A 20,888-nucleotide genomic window follows, 5' to 3' on the forward strand; every position below is an offset into this window, starting at 1 on the left:
GCGGCAGCCTCGCGGCCAAGCTGTTCTCTCCTCTCCTGTGGACCTTCTGGTCCACATCCTGGTTCCAGCACCGTCAGCTGGTTCCGGGCCGAACCTTTGGCTTAGGTGCCTCCTTCTGGGTATCCGAGTTCCGCCAACGCCAGGCGGTCCTTGGTAGTGCTTTTAGGCGCGGGTACCTACAGCTTTGTAACCGGGTTCCAGCACCTTCAGCTGATCCTCGGTGCCATTGGCTCTTGCACACTTGGGCAACGCATCCGGGTTCCAGTACCGTCAGCTGGTTCTCGGCAGTGTCTTTGTCACGGGTACTCCCTCGTGCCCAGCCTGGGTCCAGCACCGTCAGCTGGTTCCGGGTAGTGTCAAGGTCATTTAGACGCCTATACGTTGCCCCGTCGTGTTGCGGTCGGGTTAGCCAACTCCATGGTGCCTCCAGTTTAGGAGCTTCCTATGTGGGCTGCGGGAATTGGCAATCAAGGCTGGTTCTGTAGTGCCAGTAGGCCAAGCTCCCCCTGTAGGACTGTTGGTGTTCGGTAACTGCGGCAGCCTCGCGGCCTAGCTGTTCTCTCCTCTCCTGTGGACCTTCTGGTCCACATCCTGGTTCCAGCACCGTCAGCTGGTTCCGGGCTGAGCCTTTGGCTTAGGTGCCTCCTTCTGGGTATCCGAGTTCCGCCAACGCAGGCGGTCCTTGGTAGTGCTTTTAAGCGCGGGTACCTACAGTTTTGTAACCGGGTTCCAGCACCGTCAGCTGGTCCTCAGTCGTGCCATTGGCTCTTGCACACTTGGCCAACGCATCCGGGTTCCAGTACCGTCAGCTGGTTCTCGGCAGTGTCTTTTGCTCTTGTACCTTCTGCTCCCCATCCTGGTTCCAGTACCGTCAGCTGGTTCCGGGCAGAGCCTTTGGCTTAGGTGCCTCCTTCTGGGTATCCGAGTTCCACCAACGTCAGGTGGTCCTTGGTAGTGCTTTTTAGCACGGGTACCTCCTGCTTAGTAACCGGGTTCCAGTAACGTCAGCTGGTCCTCGGTAGTTCCATTGGCTCTTGGACCTTCGGCTACCCATCCGGGTTCCAGTACCATCAGCTGGTTCTCGGCAGTGTCTTTTGCTCTTGTACCTTCTGCTCCCCATCCTGGTTCCAGTAACGTCAGCTGGTTCCGGGCAGAGCCGTTGGCTTAGGTGCCTCCTTCTGGGTATCCGAGTTCCGCCAACGTCAGGCGGTCCTTGGTAGTGCTTTTTAGCACGGGTACCTCCTGCTTAGTAACCGGGTTCCAGTAACGTCAGCTGGTCCTCGGTAGTTCCATTGGCTCTTGGACCTTCGGGTAGCCATCCGAGTTCCAGTTCCATCAGCTGGTTCTCGGCATTTTCTCAGCCTTCTTGTACCTTCTGCTACATTTCCAAGTTCAAGACCCTAAAGACGACGACCCGGAAGACCACCCCTAAGATGACGACGACACCAGAGACGACAACCACTGAGATGATGACGACCCTGGAGATGACGACCCTGAAGACCACCCCGACGACGACGATGGCGGAGACGACGACGGCGGAGACGACGACCCTGGAGACGACGACATGGAAGACCGAGAAGCAGAAGAACAAGAGGCTGCAGAACAAAGAGCAGAAGAACATTAAGCATAACACTTAATATCAGAGCAAAAGATATTATCTAAATTATATGCAGAAGAAGACTAAGCAGTGCATGGGGGCAGGGGCGGATTATCAGAGGGTCAATATGGGCGGTAGCCCAGGGCCCAGTGGTCTGGGGGGGCCCTGGGCTACCACACAGATTGACCCTCCACTAAGTGTCTGAATGCCCGCCGGCATTTGTGTGCCCCCGGACCCGGTGGGCAGAGAGAGGGGGCCCGCATTGGTTGGGAGGTGCGTGTATCAGCCGGTCAGCTGAGAGCTCCGAGTCCCTGCACCAGGCCTGCACAGCAGCACACCATATAATGGCTGCTCTGTGCACAGGACCTGTGATGAGGTCACAGGATGGGAGTAGTCAGGGTCTCATGATCGGGAGGAGGACCTCCATGTACAGGACTTTGCTGGTTGCCATGGCGCCGGAGGAGGGTAAGGCAGCGTATGTGTGAGGTCAGGAGGTGTTTACAGGGTGGATGTAGCAGAGCCGTGTGTGTACGAGGTGTATGGATCAGAGCAGCCTGTGAAAGGTCTATGGAGCGGAGTCGTGTGTGTACGATGTGTACGGAGCCGTGTGCATGAGGTGTACGGAGCGCAGCCGCGTGTGTACGAGGTGTACGGAGCAGAGCAGCGTGTGTATGAGGTGTACGGAGCGGAGTCGTGTGTACAAGGTGTACGGAGCACAGCCGCGTGTGTACGAGGTGTACGGAGCACAGCCGCGTGTGTACGAGGTGTACGGAGCACAGCCGCGTGTGTACGAGGTGTACGGAGCGGAGTCGTGTGTAAGAGGTGTACGGAGCCATGTGTACAAGGTGTACGGAGCACAGCCGCATGTGTACAAGGTGTACGGAGCGGAGTCGTGTGTAAGAGGTGTACGGAGCCATGTGTACGAGGTGTACGGAGCACAGCCGCGTGTGTACGAGGTGTACAGAGCAGAGCCGCATGTGTACGAGGTGTACGGAGCACAGCCGCGTGTGTACGAGGTGTACGGAGCGGAGCAGCATGTGAAAGGTGTACGGAGTGGAGTCGTGTGTACGAGGTGTACGGAGCGGAGCCGTGTGTACGAGGTGTACGGAGCACTGCCGCGTGTGTACGAGGTGTACGGAGCACAGCCGCGTGTGTACGAGGTGTACGGAGCACAGCCGCGTGTGTATGAGGTGTACGGAGCACAGCCACGTGTGTATGAGGTGTACGGAGTAGTGCCGTGTGTGTACGAGATGTATGGAGAGGAGCCGTATGTGTATGAGGTGTACGCAGCGGAGCTGTGTGTGTGCAAGGTATGCGGAGCAGTTTGTGCAATGTGTATGGAGCGGAGCGGTGTGTGTATGAGGTGTACAGAGTAGTGCTGTGTGTACGAGATGTATGGAGCGGAGCCGTGTGTGTATGAGGTGTATGAGGTGTATGGAGCAGAGCCGTGTATGAGGTGTATGGAGCGGAGCTGAATGTGTACGGAGCGGAGCCGTGTGTGTATGAGATGTATGGAGTGGAGCCGTGTGTACGGAGCGGAGCCGTGTATGCAAAGTTTACGGAGCGCAGCCGCGTGTGTAGGAGTAGCTATGTGTGGCCATTATCATGTGCGGCCAATATACAGTAAGGAGCATCATGTGTGGCCATTATACAGTATGGAGCATCATGTGCGGTCATTATACAGTATTATTGAGCATCATGTGCGGTCATTATACAGTATGGAGAATCATGTGTGGCCATTATACAGTATGGAGCATCATGTGCGGTCATTATACAGTATTATTGAGCATCATGTGCGGTCATTATACAGTATTATTGAGCATCATGTGCGGTCATTATACAGTATGGAGAATCATGTGTGGCCATTATACAGTATGGAGCATCATGTGCGGTCATTATACAGTATGGAGCATCATGTGCGGTCATTATACACTATGGAGCATCATGTGTGGTCATTATACAGTATGGAGCATCATGTGCGGTCATTATACAGTATGGAGCATCATGTGCGGTCATTATACAGTATGGAGCATGATGTGCAGTCATTATACAGTATGGAGCATCATGTGCGGTTATTATACAGTATGGAACATCATGTGCGGTCATTATACAGTATGGAGCATCATGTGTGGCCATTATACAGTATGGAGCATCATGTGCGGTCCTTATACAGTATTGAGCATCATGTGGGGTCATTATACAGTATTGAACATCATGTGGGGCCATTATACAGTATTGAGCATCATGTGCGGTCCTTATACAGTATTGAGCATCATGTGGGGTCATTATACAGTATTGAACATCACGTGGGGTCATTATACAGTATTGAGCATCATGTGGGGCCATTATACAGTATGGAGCATCATGTGTGGCCATTATACAGTATGGAGCATCATGTGTGGCCATTATACAGTATTGAGCATCATATGGGGTCATTATACAGTATTGAACATCATGTGTGGCCATTATACAGTATTGAGCATCATGTGGTCATGTGGGGTCGTTATACAGTATGGAGCACTGTGTGGCCATTATACAGTATCGAGCACTGTGTGGCCATATTTTTTTTTTATAATTATTCTTTATGAACAGTGTGATCACCAGTGCTAAATGGGTGTGGTTGAGACATGGATATGGGTGTGACTAGTGAATGGGTGTGGTCAGAGGTGTGTCCCAAAATTTGCTGCGGCGCGCAACGCAACTTTGTCCCTCTTTCCCAACTTCAAAAGTTGGGAGGTATGGTAATATGTGGTCTGGAAATGGTGCGGTGGTATTTGTCCCTTGTATGTGCTATTATTCGATCACTGTGGTTGTAATTTGTGGTCTGGTCATGGTGCGGTGGTATTTGTTCCTTGTATGTGATATTATTGGTCAAGATATACCTAAATTGTATTGCAGATTTTAACAAATATTTCCTAGGTTACAGTAGAGTAGGGCCCGGCCCTTTTTCTGGAATAATCTGGTTCGGGTATATCATGACCCCCGTCACGTGACCCCCGTCACGTGACCCCCGTCACATGACCCCTGTCACATGACCCCCCCGTCACATGACCCCCGTCACATGACCGGGGGGGCCCACAGTGTGTGAACAGCCCGGGGCCCTGGCTACCCTTAATCCACCCCTGCATGGGGGTGAGTCCGTTCCTCCTCGTGGTGCCCCTGGATAAAGCCTGATGCTGCAGGCCAAACTGAACGTGGACAAATGTAACTTTTGTGACAGGCAGAATGGAAGGTGTAATCTTGAAACTTTTATAGATAACAACTACGGGAATGCCTGTCACAAATGAGAATATGATGAAGTAGAATAGGAAGAATAATAATAGTTGAAGAAAATGAATATGAAGAATGTAATAAAAAAAAATGTAGAAGATGAAGAAGAAGATGAATAAGGTGAAGAAGAAGTTGATGTCAAAGATGCTGATGATGATGAAGATGAAAGTGTGGGAAAAGTTAAAAAAAAGAAGGGGAAGGGCGTGGAATAGTGAAACATCAATATCTGACAAAATAAAAAAAATCTTAACATAGTCAATATCTTTGTAACTCCGAACGTCTTTAAAAAAAATTAAAATTCCTGCTATTCTATTTGATTGGGCTAAACCTCTATGCCTTTAATGTCTCCGCCACCTCCCCAAATACATCTTGCATTATTCTTAGTTGTTTTCCTTCATGTAGAATGAACCTACAAGGAAAGAAAGGGTTTATTTTAATTCCGATATTTTGGTCCCATTGACTTGTATTAGGATCGGGTATCGGTATCGGCGATATCCGATATTTTTTTAATATCGGCCGATCCAATCCGATACCGATACTTTCCAATATCGGAAGGTATCGCTCAACACTAGTCATCGGTCATCATTTTAATAATGCATGGGTCCCTTTTGAGGATACGTAAGGCATAATCCGCCATGTGGGCCAAAGTTCCAGTTGTCAAATCTGTGGTTGTGCTGGGTTGAGGGGCAGTTTCAGGCAAATCTACGTCACTTGTCTCCCTCAGAATACCTGAACCCGGCCTTGCAACGCCACCAGTTGCTATTGGCCCCGGAGAAGCTTCCTCATTCAAAAAATACTCATCCCCATCATCCCCCTCATCCTCCTCCTCTTTGCCCGCTACCTCGTCCTGTAGACTGCCCTGACCAGACAATGGCTGACTGTCATCAAGGCTTCCCTCTTCCTCTGCTGCAGACGACTGCTCCTTTATGTGCGTCAAACTTTGCATCAGCAGACGCATTAGGGAGATGCTCATGCTTATTATGGCGTTGTCTGCACTAGCCAGCCGTGTGCATTCCTCAAAACACTGAAGGACTTGACACAGGTCTTGTACCTTCAACCACTGCACACCTGACAACTCCATGTCTGACATCCAACTGCCTGCCCGTGTATGTGTATCCTCCCACAAATACATAACAGCACGCCTCTGTTCGCACAGTCTCTGAGGCATGTGCAGTGTCGAGTTCCACCTTGTTGCAACGTCGATGATTAGGCGATGCTGGGGAAGGTTCAAAGACCGCTGATGGTTCTGCATATGGCTGGAGTGCACGGGCGAACGGCGGATATGCGAGCAAAGTCTGCGCACTTGGAGGAGCAGGTCGGGTAACCCCGGATAACTTTTCAGGAAGCACTGCACCACCAGGTTTAAGGTGTGAGCCAGGCAAGGAATGTGTTTCAGTTGTGAAGCCATAAAATTCCTTCCGTTATCACTTACTACCTTGCCTGCCTCAAGATGTACAGTGCCCAGCCATGACTGAGTTTCTTTCTGCAAGAACTCGGACAGAACTTCCGCGGTGTGTCTGTTGTCGCCCAAACACTTCATTACCAATACAGCCTGCTGACGCTTGCCACTAGCTGTCCCATAATGGGACACCTCGTGTGCAACAGTGGCAGCTGCGGATGGAGTGCTTGTGCGACTGCGGTCTGTGGACGAGCTCTCGCTTCTGCAGGAGGAGGAGGAGGGGGGGCAAACGCCTACAGCCATCTGTTTCCTAGACCGTGTGCTAGGCAGAACTGTCCCAATATTGCTGTCCCCCGTGGACCCTGCATCCACCACATTAACCCAGTGTGCCGTGATGAACACGTAACGTCCCTGGCCATGCCTACTGGTCCATGCATCTGTTGTCAGGTGCACCTTTGTACTCACAGATTGAATGAGTGCATGGACGAAGCGGTCTTTTACATGCTGGTGGAGGGCTGGGATGGCTTTTCTCGAAAAGAAGTGTCGACTGGGTAGCTCGTAGCGTGGTTCAGCGTAGTCCATCAGGGCTTTGAAAGCTTTGCTTTCAACTAACCGGTAGGGCATCATCTCTAATGAGATTAGTCTAGCAATGTGGGCGTTCAAACCCTGTGTACGCGGATGCGAGGATGAGTACTTCCTTTTCCTAACGAGAGTCTCATGTAGGGTGAACTGGACTAGAGAGCTGCAGATCGTGGAACTAGCGGGGGTGCCAGTGGACATGGCAGACTGAGAGAGGGTTGGAGATGGTATTCTTGCTGGTGTCCTACATGCAGTGTTTCCTACTACGAAACTGGTGATTCCCTGACTGCTTTGGCCTGGCGAGGAAATCTGCACATTTACTGCAGGTGGTGCGGGAAATGGTGGGCTTACAGTGAGGGAAGGGATGTAGCGTTGCTGACTAGCTTCATTGGCCGAGGGTCCTACAACCTTAAGGGACGTTTGGTAGTTAGTCCAGGCTTGCAAATGCATGGTGGTTAAATGTCTACGCATGCAACTTGTATTTAGACTTTTAAGATTCTGACCTCTGCTTAAGGTAGTTGAACATTTTTGACAGATGACTTTGCGCTGATCATTTGGATGTTGTTTAACCCTGCTGTTCTGTTGGTCAAAAATGACCGACTTTGAACTTCAATATTCTTTAAAATATTCAAGATGCGGCTCTGAAACCCGTGGCCGACCGACCCATCCTCATTTAAGTCAATCAACCACAAGTTTCAGAACCGCATCTTGAACACCCCAAAAAATACCAAAGTTCAAAATAGGTCTCCCCAGACCGAACAGAACAGCAGGGTTAAAAAAATGCCAGACTGCACTCTTTCTACTATCGGATACCTTTTCAGGCATTGCAGACTGAGCTTCTTTAACCGGATGTCCATGCTGTCCTACAATTGGTTTTGGTTTTGCCACACGTTTTTGGACAGATACGGGCCTGGCAGATGGAACTTGTTGCGATGTTGATGCCTTCTGCAGCTCCTCCTCCTCCGCTTCAGAGCTACTGCCGCCTGCACCCTGTTCCTGCCAATCGGGGTCAACAACTGGGTCATCTATGACCTCCTCTTCTATCTCGTGTGCAACTTCGTCTGTGTCACCGTGTAAGCCGGTGGTATAGCGTTCGTGATGGGGCACTATAGTCTCATCAGGGTCTGATTCTGGATCAGTACACTGCGAGGGCAATGTTCTGGTCTGAGTCAAAGGAAAAGCATAGTAATCTGGCTGTGGCTGTGCATCTGTGCACTCCATGTCCGATTCAACTTGTAATGGGCATGGCCTGTTAACTGTTTCACTTTCTAACCCAGGAACGGTATGTGTAAAGAGCTCCATGGAGTAACCCGTTGTGTCGCCTGACGCATCCTTCTGTGTTGTTCTTGGTGAAGAAGACAAGGAAGCGACTTGTCCCTGACCGTGAACATCCACTAACGACACGCTGCTTTTACATTTACCAGTTTCAGAAGAGGAGGCGAAAGAGCTAGAGGCTGAGTCAGCAAGGAAAGCCAAAAGTTGTTCTTGCTGCTCTGGCTTTAAAAGCGGTTTTCCTACTCTCAGAAAAGGGAGCGTTCGAGGCCTTGTGTAGCCAGATGTCGAACCTGGCTCAACAACTCGAGACTTAGGTGCTATATTGCTTTTCCCACGACCACCTGATGCTCCACCACCACTGCCATCATTACCAGCTGGCAATGACCGCCCACGGCCACGACCTCTTCCACCAGACTTCCTCATTGTTTGAAAAACGTAACCAAACTAACGGTATTTGTTACTGTAAAACCAGTTACTAAGGTGAACTCAAACTTCTTTTGGATTTATATATCCCTTTATAGGTGGGTGAGACTGCAGGGAAAATCAGGCCCAATGTATAACAGTACACAGCTTCAGTGGCAGACAGATATGCCACTAACAGGACTGACGCTGATGCAGACACTAACAATTAAAATCTCCCCCTTTTTATTTTTTCTGGGAGATTATTGAAGAAATGTGGCCAACTCTTATACAGTATATGTTCTGTGGCACAAAATTAGAGACAGATGCCACACACAGCACTGGCAATGAGGCAGAATTGCCAATCTTAATCTCCCACTTTTTTTTTTTTCAGGGTGAATTTAAAAGAAATCTGGCCCAGTATTACACACTAGGTTTAATGTGGCACACAATTTGAGACAGGTGGCACACACAGGAGTGGCACTGAAGCAGAAATGCCAATCTTAATCTCCCACTACTTTTTTTTTTTCAGGGAGAATTTAAAAGAAATCTGGCCCAGTATTACACACTAGGTTTAATGTGGCACAAAATTTGAGACAGGTGGCACACACAGGAGTGGCACTGAAGCAGAAATGCCAATCTTGATCTCCCACTATTTTAATTTTTTCAGGGAGAATTGAAAAGAAATCTGGCCCAGTATTACACACTAGGTTTAACCCCTTTACCCCCAAGGGTGGTTTGCACGTTATGGACCGGGGTAATTTTTACAATTCTGACCACTGTCCCTTTATGAGGTTATAACTCTAGAATGCTTTAATGGATCCTGGTGATTCTGACATTGTTGTCTCGAGACATATTGTACTTCATGATAGTGGTAAAATTTCTTTGATATTACCTGCATTTATTTGTTTAAAAAAAAACGGAAATTTGGCGAAAATTTTGAAAATTTCGCAATTTTCCAACTTTGAATTTTTATGCAATTAAATCACAGAGATATGTCACACAAAATACTTAATAAGTAACATTTCCCACATGTCTACTTTACATCAGCACAATTTTGGAACCCCAAATTTTTTTTGTTAGGGAGTTAAGGGTTAAAAGTTGACCAGCAATTTATCATTTTTACAACCCATTTTTTTTTAGGGACCACATCTCATTTGAAGGCACAGATGATTGGCCTCGGGGAGACCAAAACATCCAACTCCGCGGAGACACCATCACGTGTTTCTCAACGCAGTGATTCCAGAACACTGCCCCCATCCCTTATGGGAAATATGCAGATGCATGTAAAGAAGCTGCGGAGACACCATCACGTGTTTCTCGACGCAAGCAGTGAATAGCCAGGCCTTTCCCCGGGAAGGAACAACCACGGGAAGGGCAGCATCCTATGAAGGAAAGCCACCTATGCCAAGCATCCACAGACAGCTGTTTCTTTTTTTTTTTTTTCCCTCAGATGGGAAAATCTACGGTCCAGAAATCCAAGACCAAATAAAAATCCCAAACAGCTGCGTCAAATCCAAAACACAACAGCTGTTCCCATCATCATCAGAAAATTTCAGTTTACTACAACATCAGAAAAAACAAGTCAAGACATATTTACAAGGTATCTCCACTTCTTCACCTTCCAAATCCCTTCGGCATCCACCTCTCCCCTTCTTCTTTTATCCCATAGAAAACACACATACATCTTCCCCAAAATCACTTTTAGACTATTCTTTACTACAATTTCCTTTCTCTTAAAAACATACACATTCCTCACATCCCATAATACTTCCTTTATACATGCAACTATTAACCACAACACTCTCTCCTTCACTCCATCACACATTCCCAAGCCAAACATGAACAACTCGAATGATAACAAGCTCACACCACACAATTCTTTACACAACGGTCCCATTCTTCCAATCACCTCCCTAGCATAATGACAATTCCAAAACACATGTATTAGGCTATGTTCACACATTGCAGATTTTCCAGCTTTTTTTTCTGCACTAAATCCGCAGCTCTTGGCAGAAAACGCAGGTGCATTTTTTGTGCGTTTTTGGTGCGTTTTTCAGTGCGGTTTTCAGTGCGTTTTTTTATGCAGATTGTCTGCGTTTTTTACCTAAATAAAGCTCTGGAAACTTGACAAACTTCTGTTACAGAAAAAAAAAATGATGTCATTTCCTTGTCCAACCCCTTCTTCTTTCATCCTCCATTTTGTGCAAACATGAGTGCAAGTAACCAAAACATGCCGCAGATACAGGTCCGCAGGCAGCACCGGATACTTATGTTGGCGTTGCTGCTGCAAATCTTGAATATTCATAGACAGCAGGTAAGCTGAATTGTTTTTTTTTTTTTTTTTAACGCTAAACATATTCTATAACGCTTTACCGACATCTTTTTTTATTGATTTTTCTTATTTTTCACAGTGTTGTGTTGTAAAAAAAATGTATTTTTTTTTATTTTAGAGGCAGCAGCAGGAGAGAAGACGGTTACGGAAAAGACTGTGGGTGCACCCGCTTGTTGCAGAACGTACACAAAAAGGCCACTTTTATGTGCTTTATAATGATTTGCGGAAGTAAGTAGAAATTCATGAAAATAAAAAGTAATGTTTTTCTACAAATGTTATGATATGTTATGTAACAATTTTTTTTTTTTTTGCATTTTCAGATACCCGGAAAAGTTTGTTTCATTTTGCCGTCTGCAAATCCTGGCGTTCGACCGACTTCTGGCAATAGTTTCCCCCCATCTCACACTGCAAGACACTTTTATGAGGAAGGCTATCTCTGCTGAGGAAAGGCTGCTCATCACCTTGCGGTAAGTAAATAATTTTTGGGTTGAATGTTATTAGGGCTCTTTCACATGTCAGTGTGTCCGGTATGTGTGATGAAAGTTTTCACATGTCCTGGAGACACTGACAAACTGGTACCGGCACATTTAGCGACGCTGCAGCGATCTAGACAACGACCCTGATCGCTGCAGCGTCGCTGTTTGGTCGCTGGATAGCTGTCACACATAAGGATTTTGTTAACGATATCGTTGATACGTCACAAAAAGGAACGATATCGTTAATGATATCGTTATGTGTGACGGTACCCTAGACACAGTCATCTATGCACACGTCAGTGCCTTTACGTCTGCTGTATGACTGCAGGCAAAACATGCTGGCATGCCCTTTTTTCTCATTTGCATGTTCAACAAAGTGTCCTGCACACGTGCACATGGAGAACACACATTGATGTCCTCTGTGTGACACGCATCGCACAGGTGAAGTGCTACAGGAAGCGCTGTTCTCTGGCGGCAGGTGATGAAGATGTCATCATTTTTCCTTGCTCTGCAAGATTTCTGCGCCATCAGGGAAGAATGGGATTTGTCTTCATCACCTGTCGCCGCTAACTGCGGTTACTGTATCCCTGCTAGCCATCCTTGTGGGAAGGATTCAGCACATGGGCCACACACACACAATGGACATGGATATCTCTGTTACTGCGTGTTACGGTACCGGAAATATCATGTTTATAACACGCCAGGAAATTGTAAACATTTTTGTGTGCTACCAGATGTGCCCACTGTATTTTATGCCTTATCTACAGAATTCTATAATTAGGGCCCTGGGTCAATGGAGATACATCATACCCGTGTGTGTGTTTTGTAATGTTATCCCATCTTGCTGTGTCCAGTTCGTGCACCTCCCTTCTTGCGATACCACTCTTCTGCGCAGACGTACTTTCTGGTCCTGATGAGGATAGAGCAAAGTGCGCAGATGTGCATGCGCTGGGCCTCTATCCTTTTCTTGCCTTTGCTCACTGCAGGACTTACTTCTGCCATCAACAGGCCGGATTAGTGCGTTGAAGCAAGCAGGAGGGCGGCGTCGTTGGCTAAATATTGGAGTGGCTGGATACGGACCTGCAAGTCCCTTCTGATGTGACTGGTGGTTTATTTATTGATACCCTTTGTGTTGTGCCGTGTTACTAAGGGCAGCATTATAGAATACTTTAGATAAAACATGAAAGGGGCTAGACACATATTATAGCGCCCATAACTGCTGACATATTTTATTGTATTTTTGTGTGACATTTCTAATATTCATTTTTGTTTCTTTGCAGATTTTTGGCCACAGGAGAGAGCTATACATCCCTGCACCTCCAATTTAGGGTTGGTAAATCCACCATCTCTAACATTGTGAGGTGCACATGTACCGTCATCTGGCAGAAGTTGCAGTCTATAGTGATGCCTTCCCCAACCGAGGAGACTTGGCTGCAGGTTGCAGCAGGCTTTCAGTCTGTGGCCAATTTCCCAAACTGCATAGGTGCAGTCGATGGTAAACATGTAAGGGTTCAGCAGCCCCCACGATCAGGATCATGCTTCTTTAATTATAAGAAGTATTTTTCAGTGGTCCTGATGGCGGTGGCTGATGCACATTACAAATTTGTTGCCATTGACGTTGGTGCCTATGGTAGTACTGGGGATTCTCGGGTGTTGCGAACGTCACAGATTGGGATGCAAATTCTTCAAGATGGCGGAACGCTCCCAGCCCCAAGACCTTTGCCGGGTTCCACACATCCAGTACCCTTTGTGATGGTATCGGATGAGGCGTTTCCCTTAACGACAACCCTGCTGCGCCCATACCCACGAAGGGGACTGAATGCCCGGCGAAGGATTTTTAATTATTGGCTGAGTCGTGCACGCAGATATGTGGAATGCACCTTTGGGATCATGACTAGTCAGTGGAGGATCTTTCACACACCCATCCAGTTGGACACAGACACCGTTGACACTGTGATTAAGGCTTGCTGTGTACTCCACAACTATGCTCGTGAGTACAACACTGACGTAGATGTGGAGTACCAGCAGCCAATATTTAATCCAGTGGTCAACGTGGGTCTGGGAAGGCCGTCCAACTCGGGTTTGCGTGTGAGAGAATCCTTCACTGAGTACTTCATGAGTCCAGAAGGTGCCGTGCACTGGCAATACTCCTGTGCTGGTGTTGGGCAGCCTGACCAGCAGAGAAGGATGGAAGAACATTGACTGACCAAGATGGGAAGATCTATACCAAAAGATAGAAGATGTCAAGATCCCTATTAATCAAATTCAACAACGATATTCAATTTTGTTTACTGTATTTTTTTGGGGAACAAAATAATTTGTAATTGTTATTTATGGTTAATAAAAAAATTTCTTACTTAAATGTTGTTTTTTTGGGATTGAATAAGTATTGTATATATAAAATTCTTAACTAATGATTCTTCTCCATCCCATTGTCCAGTGCGCATACAGCCATCACACTATGTCCATCCCATAGTCCAGCGCCCATATAGCCATGACACCGTCCAACATTGAGGCCCTGTCCGCTAAGTACATAAAGTATATAAAAATCAGAGATGACATTTGATCAACAGTATTTTATTTAACAAGCAACTAAATTTTTACAAACAGTTGTACAATTGGTAATTGGCCTGCAGAATACAGGTGAGGGTCAGATGAGTATTAGATTTTTAAACTTTTTTCTTTAATTTCTAGCCCTATTGAATCTAGCAAAATGGCAGCCAGATGGCCTCAAATTTGTAGGATTTGTGCGAATCCAATAGGAAAAACATGGATTCTGGCAAATCTAAATTTTTAAGAAAGTTGAGGTGTACGAAATTAGCTCCAAAGTGATTCCCTTATCTTTACTTCTCATGTTTTACAGAATCCCATCCACACATTTTTAGAGTAGGCAATTTCTCGTGATTAGTATTCTGCAATACTGTAAGTGCAGGAACTTCCTTTTTCTCACTTTTTCGCATCCATTCCCCCTGCTATTGTCCAACGGATGGTCTGACTGGCCCACCTCTCTGTTATACTTGTATACAGTGTGACAGACAGGAAAACAGGAGCAGAGAAATAAAGAGCCGCCTCCACTTTCTAAAATAAGAAGCCTTTGATACTGAAGAAGGATTACACTTGGCAACAGGCAGTGGACAGTAAGTTATGCAGTGGAGTGAATTTTTTTCAGGGGTAAAAAATACTATTTATTTAATAAAGTGATTTCCAGTGTGCCCAATAAATCAGCATTATATTAAAGTGTTCAGATTTTAGTACCAGCAATGTACTTTATAGTGAATAATGTCCTTTATTTATGGTCATTTTCTCTTCCTATCTCTCTGCGGAAATCAGGCTCTTGGCCTCGTGTTTGTGCCAAGCAAGTGTTTAGCTTGATCTATTAATCATCTCTATAGGAAACACCCTCTGTTGAAACAGTCTCACTAAACTTATGTCTCCTACAAGTAAGCAAGGTGATAAGAACATCCAAGATTGAGCAATGGTAGATAGGTGAAGAAAAAAATAGCCCACCTAGTCTGCAGTAATATTCTCCATAAGGCCGGCCTCACACTAGCGAATTTTACGGACGTAAGAGCGCAGAAACTACGTCCGTAAAACTCGCATAAAATACGGCAACTAAACAAGCAACTAAATTTTTACAAACAGTTGAGAAAATTTTTTCAATATGAAAAACTGAACTAACTTTTTCACAAACAATTTCATCTTAATGCAAGTAGGTGTATTCCTGAGAATACCCATAGGAGCTACTTGTGTCAGTGATGAAAGATTGACTTGCTGATGGTCCCAGGCTTGTGTTTCCTCCTCCAGAAAAATTCTGTGCCGGTTGGGTGTAGGAAGACGCTCTAGAGTGCGGTTCACTGGGTTTCGGTCGTGGGCGGAAGAGTCCGAAAACCCCCGTCAATACATTCTCATATGACTCAATTGGAGCAGGGTCCTCCAAAGCGGTGAGGGATGTTTGGCACAGAGACATGAAGAGAGACTGCCTCTCCGGTGGCAGTGAGCGTGCCTTTCGGGCAATGGTTAACGCAAAAAAATCACACTGGTCCTCACTTGAGGATTGTTTCAGTAAATCTAGTGTGTCACTTGCGATCTTCTCAGTTTTATCCTCATTCTTCTTTTTTTTTTTTTTTTTAATGGACTCTCCTGCCACCGGATAGGGAGCTCTCTTCTCTGTTACCACAGCTTCTGACGAACCAGATGATCCAACAGCTGCTGCAGTTGATGTGCCTGCAGCAGCTGCTGGACATGCGGCATCAGCAGAAGCTGTGGTAAGAGATGGAGAAATTGTCCCTCCCGCTCCCGAGGAAGTGCCTGCTCCATCTTCGGAGTGGTCATCCACAGGAGGCGGGTTGGAAAGGTTTCCCTCAGTCCTGTGTGAGAAAAGGAAAAAAATTATTAATCATGACCGCTGCGGAGGAGCAACATTTTAGGAACAGCATAAAGGCCGCTTACTCCAAAACGCTGTTCATTTTTTTGCATGTGTGCTGATAATGCATGTTTTGATTTAACACATGCGTTATCACTACATGCTATCCAAACAATGTTCTAGTTATCTTGCGCAGTCAAAGTCCATCTTTGGAATGATAGCGCAGACAGGATTTTGGAAAATGCTCTCTTCACTGTGGTATAACATCTGGATGCTGTGTATTGAACACAGAGGCAGGACACAGCGTTCAATACGCAGTCAACTGTGCTACACCACATGGCAACATTGATGAGGCTACATATATATTATTGGTTTATAACCTACCTCCGCAAAGTCCGGCTTGTGAGCAGGAACTGCAGCTCCTCGTAAAATGGAAAGGTTATTCGACTTGGAGAAGATCCACTCCGGTCACATGTATTTATGAATTTGTTGAACCGGTCCCGAACTGACCTCCATCTCTGAAGACACAAAAGAGAATAGTAAAACCAAAAACACTCAGTTTGAAAAAATGTTGCAGTAATCCGCAAGTGCTAGTAAAAGATGTAAAAAACAGGGTATTTGGTTGATACGTTTTTTGCAAAAAATGTATACTAAGCTGCTCTACCAATCTTCACGGTATACCCTTATCAGAGCAGTCCTAACTAATGTATGCAATCCCTATCTGATGTATTTAAAAACCTGATCATCTGTATATAACCTGTGTGAACAGGGTTCAGAGAGGAAAAATCCATGTGTGCATACAGGGTAGAACAGCTTTTGTGCAGATAGCCCAAGAGGAGTGGTGGAACTCCCCAGTCTTGTAGACACAAGAGAACAATTATGGAAACAGGAACACATGGGCTACTTGCACAGTGAACAAGTCTGTATGATCATGTTCACACACCACCAAGAAACCTGAAGACACAAAAGAGAATAGTAAAACCAAAAACACTCAGTTTGAAAAAATGTTGCAGTAATCCGCAAGTGCTAGTAAAAGATGTAAAAAACAGGGTATTTGGTTGATACGTTTTTTGCAAAAAATGTATACTAAGCTGCTCTACCAATCTTCACGGTATACCCTTATCAGAGCAGACCTCCATCTCTGCTTGACATTTTTTTCTAAGAAAAAAAAATATATATATATATATATATTGTCAAAGTACATTTATCATAAACTCTAATAATAATAATAATAATAATAATCGGTAACAATATAATTACCAATTTCCAATTGGTTTGCAATGGACAGGGAATCCCACTCCGGATAGAGGTCCCTCACAATCTTGGTCCAGCAATGGTCTCGGAAATATTTGTCCTTGTAGGACACATCAGCGGCATCCCATATACAAGGTATATCGCGAAACTACAATGAATAGAATAGTGTCATTACATACTATATCCAAATGATAAGTAATCTAAAAGGGAACCTGTCACCCCCAAAATGGGAACTGTAGATAAGCCCTCGATGTTTCCTCAAAGATGATCAAAACAGGTTAGATTATACTGACACAGGGGCGGTAACGGACCGATGGGCATTGCTGTCCGGTCCAGCGTCTCCCATCTTGTTGTGATGACGTCCTCTTGTATTCACACTGCGGCTCCAGTGCAGGCGTACTTTGTCTGCCCTGTTGAGGGCAGTACGTTGCATTACTGCAGTACGTTGCTGTGCCCTCACCAGGGAGATAAGCCGCAGCGTGAATACAAGAGAACGTCATCATAACAAGATGGGAGGGGCTGTACCAGACCGCCATGCTCATTGGACCGGTACCAACCCTGGGTGAGTATAATCTAATATCTTTTAATCATCTTTGAGGATACATCGGGGGCTTATCTACAGTATACAAGAAAGGGTAGATAAGCCCCTGATGCCGGTGGGCATAGCTCTACTTCCATGTTGGAGTTAAGAGGTTTCCTTACAGCACAAATGTTTAAAAATTTGGATATATATTAACATCACCTCTACCCTAACCCAAAGTCAAACAAACAAGGCAAACACCAAATTGTGTCAGTTTCACACGTCAGTGGCTCCGGTACGTGAGGTGACAGTTTCATCACGTACCGGAGACACTGACTCACGTAGACACATTAAAATCAATGTGTCTCTACAGATGTCAGCGTGTTTTCAAGGACCGTGTGTCCGTTTTCAAAATACGGAGACATGTCAGTGTTTGTGGGAGCGCACGGAATACACGGACCCATTAAAGTCAATGGGTCCGTGTAAACACGTACCGCACACGGATGTTGTCTGTGTGCCATCCGTGGGCATTTTTTCTGTCATAGTGTTAACATTGAAAAAATTGTTGCAATGCAAGGACACAGACACAAAAGCAGACACACGGACATCACACGGATCCCTCAAACGCGACCCCACCCAAAAAAAATGACATAGGGTCCCTATATATTTTTAGGCCAGAAAGGCTAGGCAGACAGCCGTGGGCCAATATTTGAGGCCCGGGAAGGGGTTAAAATACCCATGGCTGTTCCCAGGCTATGAATATTAACCCACAGCTGTCTGCATAGCCTTTCTGGCACTAAAATATAGGGGGCCCCGAAAAAAAAAAAATACGTAGGGTCCCCCTATATTTTTAGGCCAGAAAGGCTAGGCAGACAGCCGTGGGCCAATATTTGAGGCCCGGGAAGGGGTTAAAATACCCATGGCTGTTCCCAGGCTATGAATATTAACCCACAGCTGTCTGCATAGCCTTTCTGGCACTAAAATATAGGGGGCCCCGAAAAAAAAAAATACGTAGGGTCCTGTTATGTTTGCTAATGACAGGTGTTATGAAGGCAATCCAGAAACACAGTGTGCTTAGCGATCAGAGCGCACACAGTGATCTGACAAATACCCAAAAATACAAGAACGAGCTCTGAGACGTGGAAACTCTGTAGACTGCACACCTAATCCTATCCTAAACACAACTAAAAGCGGCTGTGGATTGCGCCTAACAACTACCTAGGCAACTCGGCACAGCCTAAGAAACTAGCTAGCCTGAAGATAGAAAAATAGGCCTGACTTGCCCCAGAGAAATTCCCCAAAGGAAAAGGCAGCCCCCCACATATAATGACTGTGAGTAAGATGAAAAGACAAAACGTAGGGATGAAATAGATTCAGCAAAGTGGGGCCCGATATTCTAGGACAGAGCGAGGACAGTAAAGCGAACTTTGCAGTCTACAAAAAACCCTAAAGCAAAACCACGCAAAGGGGGCAAAAAAAACCCACCGTGCCGAACTAACGGCACGGCGGTACACCCTTTGCGTCTCAGAGCTTCCAGCAAAACAAAAGACAAGCTGGACAGAAAAAAAGCAACAAAAAAGCAAAAAGCACTTAGCTATACAGAGCAGCAGGTCACAGGAACAATCAGGAGAAGCTCAGATCCAACACTGAAACATTGACAAGGAGCAAGGATAGCAGCATCAGGCGGAGTTAAGTAATGAAGCAGTTAACGAGCTCACCAGAACACCTGAGGGAGGAAGCTCAGAAGCTGCAGTACCACTTGTGACCACAGGAGTGAATTCAGCCACAGAATTCACAACAGTACCCCCCCCTTGAGGAGGGGTCACCGAACCCTCACCAGAGCCCCCAGGCCGACCAGGATGAGCCGCATGAAAGGCACGAACAAGATCGGAAGCATGAACATCAGAGGCAAAAACCCAGGAATTATCTTCCTGAGCATAACCCTTCCATTTAACCAGATACTGGAGTTTCCGTCTAGAAACACGAGAATCCAAAATCTTCTCCACAATATACTCCAATTCCCCCTCCACCAAAACCGGGGCAGGAGGCTCAACAGATGGAACCATAGGTGCCACGTATCTCCGCAACAACGACCTATGGAATACATTATGTATGGAAAAGGAGTCTGGGAGGGTCAAACGAAAAGACACAGGATTGAGAACCTCAGAAATCCTATACGGACCAATAAAACGAGGTTTAAATTTAGGAGAGGAAACCTTCATAGGAATATGACGAGAAGATAACCAAACCAGATCCCCAACACGAAGTCGGGGACCCACACGGCGTCTGCGATTAGCGAAAAGTTGAGCTTTCTCCTGGGACAAGATCAAATTGTCCACTACCTGAGTCCAGATCTGCTGCAACCTATCCACCACAGAATCCACACCAGGACAGTCCGAAGATTCAACCTGTCCTGAAGAGAAACGAGGATGGAACCCAGAATTGCAAAAAAATGGAGAAACCAAGGTAGCCGAGCTGGCCCGATTATTAAGGGCGAACTCAGCCAACGGCAAAAAGGACACCCAATCATCCTGGTCTGCAGAAACAAAACATCTCAGATATGTTTCCAAGGTCTGATTGGTTCGTTCGGTCTGGCCATTAGTCTGAGGATGGAAAGCCGAGGAAAAGGATAGGTCAATGCCCATCCTACCACAAAAGGCTCGCCAGAACCTTGAAACAAACTGGGAACCTCTGTCAGAAACAATATTCTCAGGAATGCCATGCAACCGAACCACATGCTGAAAGAACAAAGGTACCAAATCAGAGGAGGAAGGCAATTTAGCCAAGGGCACCAGATGGACTATTTTAGAAAAGCGATCACAGACCACCCAAATGACTGACATCTTTTGAGAAACGGGAAGGTCAGAAATGAAATCCATCGAAATATGTGTCCAAGGCCTCTTTGGGACCGGCAAGGGCAAAAGCAACCCACTGGCACGAGAACAGCAGGGCTTAGCCCTAGCACAAATCCCACAGGACTGCACAAAAGTACGTACATCCCGTGACAGAGATGGCCACCAGAAGGATCTAGCCACTAACTCTCTGGTACCAAAGATTCCAGGATGACCAGCCAACACCGAACAATGAAGTTCAGAGATAAGTTTATTAGTCCACCTATCAGGGACGAACAGTTTCTCTGCTGGACAACGATCAGGTTTATTCGCCTGAAATTTTTGCAGCACCCGCCGCAAATCAGGGGAGATGGCAGACACAATGACTCCTTCCTTGAGGATACCCGCTGGCTCAGATAAACCCGGAGAGTCGGGCACAAAACTCCTAGACAGAGCATCCGCCTTCACATTTTTAGAGCCCGGAAGGTACGAAATCACAAAGTCGAAGCGGGCAAAAAATAACGACCAACGGGCCTGTCTAGGATTCAAGCGCTTGGCAGACTCGAGATAAGTCAAGTTCTTATGATCAG

General features: G+C 46.2%; 1 long non-coding RNA gene across 1 annotated transcript; it reads right to left on the reverse strand.

The window, feature by feature from the left end:
• Positions 1-15,457: 15,457 nt before the first annotated feature.
• Positions 15,458-17,085, reverse strand: LOC138667683 (uncharacterized). Its single transcript, XR_011318887.1, has 4 exons — positions 16,954-17,085; positions 16,827-16,851; positions 16,078-16,203; positions 15,458-15,697 (listed from the first exon to the last, which is right to left on the reverse strand). It is a non-coding gene; the product is annotated as an uncharacterized lncRNA (long non-coding RNA).
• Positions 17,086-20,888: the final 3,803 nt, after the last annotated feature.

Source organism: Ranitomeya imitator, chromosome 2, assembly GCF_032444005.1.
Source record: "Ranitomeya imitator isolate aRanImi1 chromosome 2, aRanImi1.pri, whole genome shotgun sequence".
Lineage (NCBI taxonomy): Eukaryota > Metazoa > Chordata > Amphibia > Anura > Dendrobatidae > Ranitomeya > Ranitomeya imitator.